Here is a 10,786-nt window from a genome sequence, read left to right on the forward strand (position 1 = left end):
GTTTGTTCATTTTATTTTTTAATATTTATATAACTTGTGCATTTCAAAATTTATATATAGATTGAAATATTATACATGGTTAAAAACCATTTATAAGCTACAGGGATTTAAAAATTAAAAATACAAACAATATATTAAAAATATAGTGTGGCGTTAACGAGGGTTTACAACCCCTGGTAAATTACAGGATTATATAAACAACAGGTTATGTGATGACATTAACGGGGGTTTAAAGCCCGTAGTAAATTACGGGGGTTATCACAAACAGCCAAAATCAATGATGGTGTTAACGGGGGTTTAAAACCCCTGGTAGACTATGTCGTTAACGAGGGTTCCAAAACCGTGGGTATGCTATGCATTTCCGGGGGTTGTCAAAAACCGCTGGTAAATCGCTTGCCACGGATGCTTTCCCGGCGAAAATCACAACCGCAGGAAATACATTTTCCGGAGGTTTTAACCGCGGGTAATGCCAAAAATAACCCCCGTTAACTCTATTTTTTCTTGTAGTGTATGTTCCAAATTGAGTTAATGCATATGACTCTACCAATTTCTATTCTCCCTTATCGTGTAGCTAGTTCGTAAGGGGGGAATTAAAGAGCCAGTTAAAGGATGAGAAATGCATGTAGCACACTCTTTTAAATACACTTTCTACTATTGGCTAAACTTTATAAGAAATCACAATTTATTTGAGTCTTCTTATCTCTCAAATTTGCAGTTTTCAATAAACCTCTGTTAATAATAGTGTATTGTTGGGGGCACTCGAAACAAATTAATTCTCTCGAAATCTACTCGAAAAATCAAATGGGAATACATGTCATACAGATAAAGATTGAGATAGACGAAAAGAATGTGGGTGTTCGAGGGTAGGTCAAGTAGTTCTAATAGAGGTTGCTTGAGTAGTTTGGGACAGTTACACCTAAGCGGTTACTAAGCCTAGTCGAAGAAATAAAGAAACGCGGGATGAAAAGTTACGAGAGGTTACATGTAAGCCACGTAATTGACGTAGTGGACAGCGGTTACGTGCATGCTACTTCACAGAGGTCGAAAAAAATCATACTTGCACTCTCAAGCACTCATCGCCTGCACATATGGGTTTCGTGCATAGAATTGCTAGGTATGACAACTTCTTGGCCATATTTTCTTTCTTTTCCTAGGATTAATGTAGTTTCGTTTAAATTCCATAGTTTGTAGTTCATTTAATCATGATTTTGTAACTTGATAATTATGTGAATTGGACAATGGTTTGTATTGCCAACATATGTATTGTTAATTCCATTCATCTAAGTGTCTATATGCATGAAAATTGTTGTTTGATAATTATTTATGAAAATCTGGAAATAGATGCTTATTAGTCACTTTGTCTCGTCTATCTATGTTCTTAAGAGAGTTTAATTGTAAAATACCTAAATTGAAACAATTTCGTGCTAGTTCAAATAAAAAGAACTCGTAAACGAATTCCACCATAAACAAATTGGCACGCCCAGTGGGACACGTTTGACTTAAAACATAATTGAACTAGTTTTAGGTATGTTTTATGAAACTTAGAAGTGGAAGAACCATGTTGATGGCAACCCTCCTTGTATGGATTGAGTTAAGAGCGTGAAAGAGGGATGACCGGACTCCTTGGATCATGGAACTCAAGGTTTCTAGCCTTGGAGATGGAGATGGGCGAATGGTGTTTATAGAGGCTAGGTGTTTGATGAAATGCTAAGGTGGTACTCTAGGGTTTTGGCTCACTTCATTGATGGATGAAGGCCACTCCTAAAGGTGAGAACACTCACGGTGAAGATGAGAAGGATAGGTGGCCGAAATGACCAAGGGGACTAAGGAAGAATATTAAGGCACAAAGGCTCTCTTAATATCATAAATTCCAAAGTATTTACAAGGTGTGGGGTGTTGGGTATTTATAGGAGGGGAGGCATCTAGGGTTGCATTTGGAGTAGGCAAATGCATTCCAAATGAAATGCAAATGAACCCTAGATGCAACTTGGTGGCCAAGGATGGAATCTTTGGGTTTAGATTGGCTATATCTAGGTGCATGATAAGACCATGCAACCTTTGCCCTCCACTTGGGCCTAAGCCTTTCTAACACCAAAAATAGATCCAATGAACACCAAAAAAATGCGTCACCCTTCTAGTCCCTAGCCCAAAATTAAAAACCCTAATCATCTAGAGCACCCCATAATACAAGGGTAAAAAGGGAAATACAAGGGAAAATAAATTCTAAGTCCTAAACACCCCAAAATACAAGGGTAAAATTGGAAATACAAGTAAAATAAATTCTATGATTAAAAAGAACTTAGGAGCTAAGGTCCAAAAGTGGCCTCACTAACCCATTCCTCTTGCCTCCTTTAATATATTACCTTTTGGTCTTCTCGGCCTTAGTGTTATTCCATCACATGTCTACATCTAGAGAGGTAAATAACGATGTTCCAGTAGACATTGAGAATAGAAATCCCAATCCTAATGCAGAAAATGCAACTGTCTTGACAAGGGGGGCAACGCCACCGTCTATAGTGCCTGAGAATGTGGCGAGACAAATAAACATGTCTCAAGAAGTTTTGAATGCCACTCGAGAGTACCCATGTGGTATGCTGCCAAATTGGCGAACTACTCAACCCATACATGTCGAGATGTCAGTACCTTATTTAGGGCCAAATCCACAAATGCATGTATCCCCACAAGGATATAATCCCAGACCAAATGGAATGGGATTTATCATGCAAGATCCTTATCAACATGTAGGGACGAGTCATGACGGATCTCTGGTTCGACAAAGTAACTATGTCCCCACAGGTATAAGTAATCAAGCTATGATATCCCTTCGACAACAGATGGACCATAGTAATCATGACATGGTTAATTTATTATCGACTCAGATGCATAATATACTCACCCCTTTATATGAGTTAATAAATAAACTAGGAAATAAAGTCGGGGATAATCAGCCGTCGAGAGCCATGAGTGCGAACTTGAACGAAATAGAAAATCAAGTTGGGAATGTAGGTTTCCCTCAAAATTTAGGCAGGCCTCATAGGAATCTCGAAGAAAATTTAGATCAAGTTGTAGAAAGGGTATTAAATAGGCATGGTTTGAGGTAGGACTAAATGAACGTCCTTATTTTGTATATGCTTTTTTAGATTACATAACTCAAGTCGAATTGCCTTGGGGGGCAAAAATTCCAAAATTTTAGAAATTTGCGGGAGAATTAAATGAGTCCACAGTTGAGCATATAACAAGATATTTAGTCGAATGTGGCGATTTAGGGAATAATGAATATCTAAAAATGAAATGTTTCCCAAGTTCTTTGACTAAACATGCTTTTACATGGTTTGCGACCTTTCCCCTTATTCAATTAATACTTGGGCACAGTTAGAAGGAAATTTTCATGAACATTTTTTTCGAGGAGAAGCAAAAGTGAGTATAGTCGATTTAATGAATATAAAAAGACAAAATCATGAAACGTTAAATGACTATTTGAATAGGTTCAGGCAATTAAAATCTCGATGCTACACGAATATCCCTGAACATGAATTGGTTAAAATTGCTGCTACAGGGTTAGACTTTTCAATTCGTAAAAAACTAGTGAACCAACAATTAAGGGATATGGCTTAGTTAGCGGAAAAAGTGAGAATGATCGAACAGATTAAGTTAGAGAAAGAAAAGTTAAGAAAATTTGATAGGTTTGTTCGAAAAGAAAAAGTTGCTTATATAGAGAATGCGGAGAATAAAGATGTTAATTGTGAGGGTCTGAGTGAAGATTTCGAAATAAACCTAGCTGAGTTGCGTCCTAGTCCTACATATCAATGCCAGATGCTAAAACCAAGAGATAATTTAGAAAGGGGTACAACAAAACGATATAGTTTTGACGTGACAAAAGTTGATAAAATATTCGATATTTTATTAAAAGACAAACAAATTGTACTTCTAGAAAATTATAAAATTCCCCAATTTGAGCAAAGGAAAGGAAAAAAGTTTTGTAAATTTCATAACATGTATGGCCATTGGACTAATAATTGTGTACGTTTCAGGGATATGCTCGAGAAAGCGATTACTGAGGGTCGTCTTGCTTTCGAGGAGAAAAAGATGAAAGTGGATACTGATCCATTTGCAGCGCATACTGGATATGTAGAGCCAATATCGATGGGGATCAACATGGTCGAGGTCAACATTGATGAAGATGAAAATGTTGAGCCCATCTCGGATGAAAAACTCGAGGAACTGCTGGATGATTTTGCTAAGGAGGAGGAACCCATTTATCCAAAGGAGGGAGATAGTCTAGTCGAGTTCCTTTCTAAGAAGAAGGATGTTGACAGAAAGGTCATGCTTTGCCCTCGATGTAATGTAGTGTTCGATAGAGTTGTTGCTAAAGCCTTCGAGGAATTGGAGGTGATGAAAAACTACAAAGTTGAGAAACTTTGAGAAAGGGAAAAACCTAGTACTGGATTAATGATGAGGCTGACACACATGCCTCAATATAATGCTCCAATGGGAAAGATGGAGATGCATAACTCATCAAAATTTGGCAATACTTTTGTGCCAAATGCTAATGTCCCAGTAGGAAAGTGGAGTGTTCCACAGAGGCAAATGGCTGGAATGGGTCGAGGGAAACGAGTCATGAACTATGTTGGGCCCACATTTCGGGGAGTTCCTGGGAAATTTTTGAATGTGCTTGGAAATTATGGGCATGGATTTAGACAACAACCTTTTAATAATCTGACTAAGACCCAATGGAGAAGGCAGCAAAGAATGAGAAAGGCTACATTCGAGGGTTTCAGAGGAAATCATTTTTCAATCCCAATACCTCAAAAGGGTGAATCATCTCAAAAGTTCATGGAGGATGATGAAGATATGATAACTGACTGTTTCGAGAGTGGGTTCAAGGATTCTTTGGAAGAAATTTGTGGTATAGTGTCGATTTTACCTTCTGAATATGCTGGGGCCATGGAATCTGTGAATGAGCAAGAAGATATTCACAGGGAGGATTTTTTCGACGACCCCAATTATGAGTCAAAAGTCGTTGGGTTAATCAAATCTCTCCAGTCATCCCTAAGTTCAATTCAGTTGTGTTCGATTCTCCAACGGAGGAGATGAAGGCTCATCTGAAGCCTTTATTGCTAACTTTAATGATCGAAGGACATGAGGTGAACAAAGTATTGGTAGATGGAGGTGCAACTATAAATATACTGCCTAGAACCATGTTGAAAAGGTTTGGCAAGACAATGGCGGATTTGAAGCCTCATAATATATTAATATCTGATTATGCAGGAAAGTCCTCACCGCCTGAAGGAATGATTGTGTTGGATGTACAGATTGGCAGTATGAAAAGGACAACTATGTTTGTTGTAACTCCGTCGAAAGCAAACTTTAATGTCTTACTAGGTCGAGAATGGATACATGGAGTTGGTGCAGTTCCTTCGACTATTCACCAGAAAATCTTTTTTTGGAACGATGATGAAGGCTCATAAGTACTCGATGCTAACCAGAAGAAATACGAGGTGGGCATGTATTTTGCTGATCAACAGTTGACGGCATTTGCCAAAACCAAACCTTTCGACGCCCATAATGCCAATGCGTTAGATAAGGAAGAAGGCGTCAAGAAAATATTTTGTTGGGATGTTAAAAGGGGATTTATTATTCGAGCCGAGATGGAGTCGGCTCAAGAGAAAGAATGAAACACCAAGATCACTATTCGAGCTTTTTAGCTAGAATTTTGGCCTATATGGCCGAATGAAGGGTCGAAAAGGCCGTAGATTATAAAGACATCGAGGAGAGTTCAACAGGAACAAAAGAATGTGTAAGCATTACGGCCACAAAGGCCGAAGAAAAAGAAAACCAAAAAACAAAAAAATGATCGAGCAGACCAAGAGGTCAAAAATTGGGAGACACAAGAGTTTGAAGCAAAACTGGATTGTATTTTCGATGATTCACCATTGGGATTCGAAAGGGCAAGTAATGAAGAATACAAGTTAGAATCTCAAAATCCATTGGAAGAAATCAATTTGGGTACTGTCAAAAATAAGAAAATCACTTATATTAGTAAGCTCTTGAAGGGGAGGCTAAGAAAAAAAGTTATTCGAGTATTACACGAGTTTAAAGATTATTTTGCTTAGGGTTATGAGGAGATGCTTGGTCTGGATCAAAGTTTGCTAGAACATAGATTACCAACAATCCCCGGGAAGAAGCCTGTGAAACAAAGTCCTCGAAGATTTGCCCAAGAAGTAATTGACAGAATCAAAGAGGAAATAGAGAGGTTATTGAAATCCAAGTTCATTCGGACCTCGAGATATGCTGAATGGATGTCTAACATTGTGCCTGTCATCAAGAAAAATGGAAAGCTCAAGGTATGTATTGATGTTCGACATCTTAATCTAGCTACTCCCAAAGATGAGTACCCCTTGCCCATTGCTGAGACAATGATAGACACGACTGCAGGTAATGAAATTTTGAGTCTATTAGATGGTTATTCTGGGTATAATCAAATTTACATTGCAGCTAATGATGTATCGAAAACAGCTTTTCGATGTCCAGGAGCCTTAGGTGTTTACGAATGGGTGATGATGTCATTTGGATTAAAAAATGCAGGTGCCACATATCAAAGGGCAATGAATTTAATATTTCACAATTTGATAGGTAAGTTTGTACAAGTATACATTGATGACATAATCATTGGATCAAAACGAAAGGAGGATCATTTACACCATTTGAAGTTATCTTTCGAGAGAATGAGAAAATATGGTTTAAAAATGAACCCACTAAAATGTGCTTTTGGTGTTACAACAAGTGAATTTTTGGGATTCATTGTGCATCAAAAAGGGATTGAAGTGGACAAAAACAAATCTAAGGCTATCATGGAAACTAGGCCTCCAACGAACAAAAAAGAACTTCAATCTCTCATGGGTAAGATAAATTTCCTTAGAAGGTTTATCTCGAACTTGTCTGGCAAAACTAAGGTGTTTTCTCTATTGTTACGTTTGAAAAAGGAAGAGAAATTTCAATGGGAAGAAGAGCAGCAGAGGGCATTCGCGGAAATCAAGACTTATTTGGCTCATTCTCCACTGATAGCACCACCCTCTGAAGGAAGACAACTGAAATTGTATGTTTCAGCCAACGATTTGACTATTGCGAGCATGTTGGCGCAAGACGATGATAATGGCATCGAGAGAGTCATTTATTATCTAAGTAGAATGTTGGTAGGAGCAGAGAATAGATATACTCTTTTAGAAAAATTATGTTTAAGTTTATATTTTGCTTGTACAAAGTTGAAGTATTATCTTAGACCTTTTGATGTATTGGTATTTTGTCGAAGTAATGTGATTAAGTATATGTTGGGTAAACTTGTGTTGCATTCTCGAATTGGAAAATAGGCACTTGCGTTAACTGAATATTCACTAATCTTCGTCCCCCTCAAGTCCAATAAGGGACAAGTAATTACAAATTTTCTTGTAGATCACTCGAATTTAACTGAACAAGTCAATTACTTAACGACAAAACCTTGGAAATTATTTTTCGATGGCTCGAAACATGAGTTAGGAACTGGGATAGGCTTGTTAATCATTTCCCCTAAAGGAATTCCGACCAAGCTATCACTAAAAACAAGGAAGGGGTACTCGAATAATGAAATTGAATATCAAGCACTCATTACTAGACTAGAGATACTCAAGGAATTAGGAGCTAGGAACATAATAGTTCGAGGAGATTCTCAGATCGTCATCAAGCAATTAACTCAGGAGTATAAATGTTTGTAGACCCCTAAAATTGTCCGGGTCTGAAATAAGACTCAAAGACTCTCGACGACCGAAGGAAAGTCAGCCGGAAGGACTCCTGGAAGACCCTAGGATGATTCTTTGTAGGTCTAGAAGTCTTAGAGTAGCTTAGAATAAGGGTGTGTGAGGATTGGAGCTCAATACGCCCTCCTAGAGGTTCAGTACGGCCGTACTGAGCCATTTGAACTACAATACGACCATAATGAAATCAATACGGCCGTACTGAAGTTTTTGAACTTCAGTACGCCCGTACTGTAGTTCAAAAACTCAGTACGGGCCGTATTGACTCCTTAGGCCGTACTGCGCCTCAATCCTATAAATAGGACGTCATTGGCTCGTCCTTCCACACATTTGGAGCATTTCTCTACCCTCTTGCTGAGTATTCTTGGGTTTTTGAGCTATTCTCTGCCCTAGAAATCTCTCCGAGAGCTGATCCGACTAAGTTCTTGAGTTCACGAGCCTTTAGCTTGAGACTCGAACAAGTCGAAGGGAAATCTCTTTGATTTCCATAGTTAATATTTATTTTTAGGGAAAGGAGCGAGCGAACGTGTAGTGGGAAGGAGCGCCAAAAAGCCTCCTTACTCCTTTTTGAATATATAAAAGCCCGCTTCGAAGGTTTCTTTCCAAATCCTTTCTTTTACCGCTTTCATTTATCGCTTTTTGATTGTTGCATTGCACGTTTAAAGCTTTCATCATGTAGATAGTTTACTTACAATCGTTCTAATAAATAGGGGTAGTTTAGTAATTTTACGCTATTATTTATGAAATAATCCGTCATAGGGAACCCGAAAGGGGCGTTGTGGGGTGCTAACACCTTCCCCACACGTAATCGACTCCCTTACCCAAACTCTGGTTGTAATGGCCAAAGTTGATTTGCGAAAATCAATTGCCTTATGTCTTTTTCCAATGTTTTGAGTAAAACATTGGTGGCGACTCCAAGAACCCCTTTTTGCGAAAACCACTAATCCATGGAGGGTCCCGTTTGGGATTAATACGGATTGGTGAGAATTATTTAACAAAATTGTTAGTTCGATGAGGTCTCAGTTTGAGAATAAGTCGTTCTAACAATCCATCATTTTTCAAAACTAAAAAAGAGTCCAACCATCGTCGCGAATGCCAATGTCCGTTTCGGCGGGTGGCGACAGATGGCGACTCCGCTGGGGAAGCCTCGAGAGTCAGTCCCATTTAGTGATGGATTATTTCTAAAATGATAGTTTAAAATTACTTCATTACCCCTCGCTTGTATGATAATATGTTTTACCTAATTGGCTTTAATAACTGTTGGATGTTTAAATTTTCGCAATTGTTTGAAATATAAACTGCACACGAACCTTTGCACACAACAGTTCCCTCTATACCCGGGGGCATGAGTGGAAAGCCATAGGGAGTGGATGCTAGTACGGCCGGTTGTCGAATGGGTCTATAGGTGCCCGTAGACCGTTGTCGGAAAGCATCACTCAAGGTGAAAACCATGAACTCAAGTCCGACAGTGCGTTGGAGCTTTCCATCGACTTACGACGAGAGGGATTGGGTCCCTATAATGGGGGCACCTTGGGGGCCTTAGACCGGTGAGAACAGTTAGAACCTCCTTGAATATGCACTTGTCTGCAGGATACCCCTACCTCGTGATTCGCTCGTGACTGTTCGTGGATGAGTGAATTGTTTGTGCATTGTTTATGTGACATTGTTTGAGCATACATTGCATTCTTTAAACATACAACATTCCCCTTTTAGAATAAGAATAAATAGGAATAAGAATCTTCCATTACATGGTGTTAACATCTACCCTCATCACATTCATGTAGGTAGTTTCCCTTTTCACCCAAAAAATACAAAAAACAAAATACCCAAAAAAAGTTATTTATCCAAACCAAGCAATATCATGCATCATCTTAGGAGCATCCTGAAAACATGATAATGCTTAGTTGAATAAACACAATGCATGCATATTCAACGCCATCATCTCATATCATGCATTCTTATCGAATATCATGGAGGGATCTAGGTGCATTTCATAGTCATTCATTTGCATACATCTCTCCTAGTAATTCATTAATAATAGTAATAAAAAGAAAGGATTAATCGATGCGTGTGTTCAGAATGGATCGCACTCCGTTTGTTATTAAGTGTAAGCCAACAACCGAGCCAAGCGAACGCATATCAACTCCGTTGTTGGTAATCAAGACGAATAAAGGGGAAGGTCCGACACCGTTGAAGATCACTGCTCCAAGACCTTTTCCCTACGAATCGAATAAGGCTGTGCCATGGATATACGACATCCATTCTTCTGCCGACAGCGATATCTCTAACATCGCTGGACTTGGGGGCATGACTAGGAGTGGCAGGATCTACACTCCCGAAGATCTTCATGATAAAGCTCCCAAGAATAAAGGAAAGGAAAAAGAAAAAGAGAAAATCGAGGAAAATAAAGAATCCGAGGAGGAGACTGATGAGCTGTTAAAATATATCCGACAGAGCGAGTACTCCATCGTGGATCAACTTCATAGGACGCCAGCAAAGATTACTCTGTTGTCGTTGATCCTAAGCTCCGAACCGCATCGACAATCTCTATTAAAAGTCTTGAACGAGGCGTACGTGTCGCAAACTATCTCCCAAGACAAGTTTGAGGGGATTGTTAGTCACATCACGGCTAATGATCACCTCACTTTCACCGATGAAGAAATCCCCGTTGAGGGACCGAATCACAACAAGCCCTTGCACATCTCTGTAAAGTGCAAGGAATATCACATCGCTAAAGTCTTGGTGGATAATGGATCTTCCTTGAATGTGATGCCAAAAAAAACGTTTGATCAAGTGGCAATCAAGGGAATCCAAATGCGCCCGAGCAACATGATCGTCCGAGCTTTCGACGGTTCTAAAAGAGAAGTGGTGGGAGAAATCAATCTTCCAATCCAAATTGGACCCACCATCTTTAATGTCGAATTTCAAGTGATGGACATTACTCCCGCGTACAGCTGTCTCCTCGGTCGACCTTGGATTCATGATGCGAAAGATGTTCC

Source organism: Cajanus cajan, chromosome 10 (assembly GCF_000230855.2).
Source record: "Cajanus cajan strain Asha chromosome 10, NIPB_CcT2T_4, whole genome shotgun sequence".
Taxonomy (NCBI): domain Eukaryota; kingdom Viridiplantae; phylum Streptophyta; class Magnoliopsida; order Fabales; family Fabaceae; genus Cajanus; species Cajanus cajan.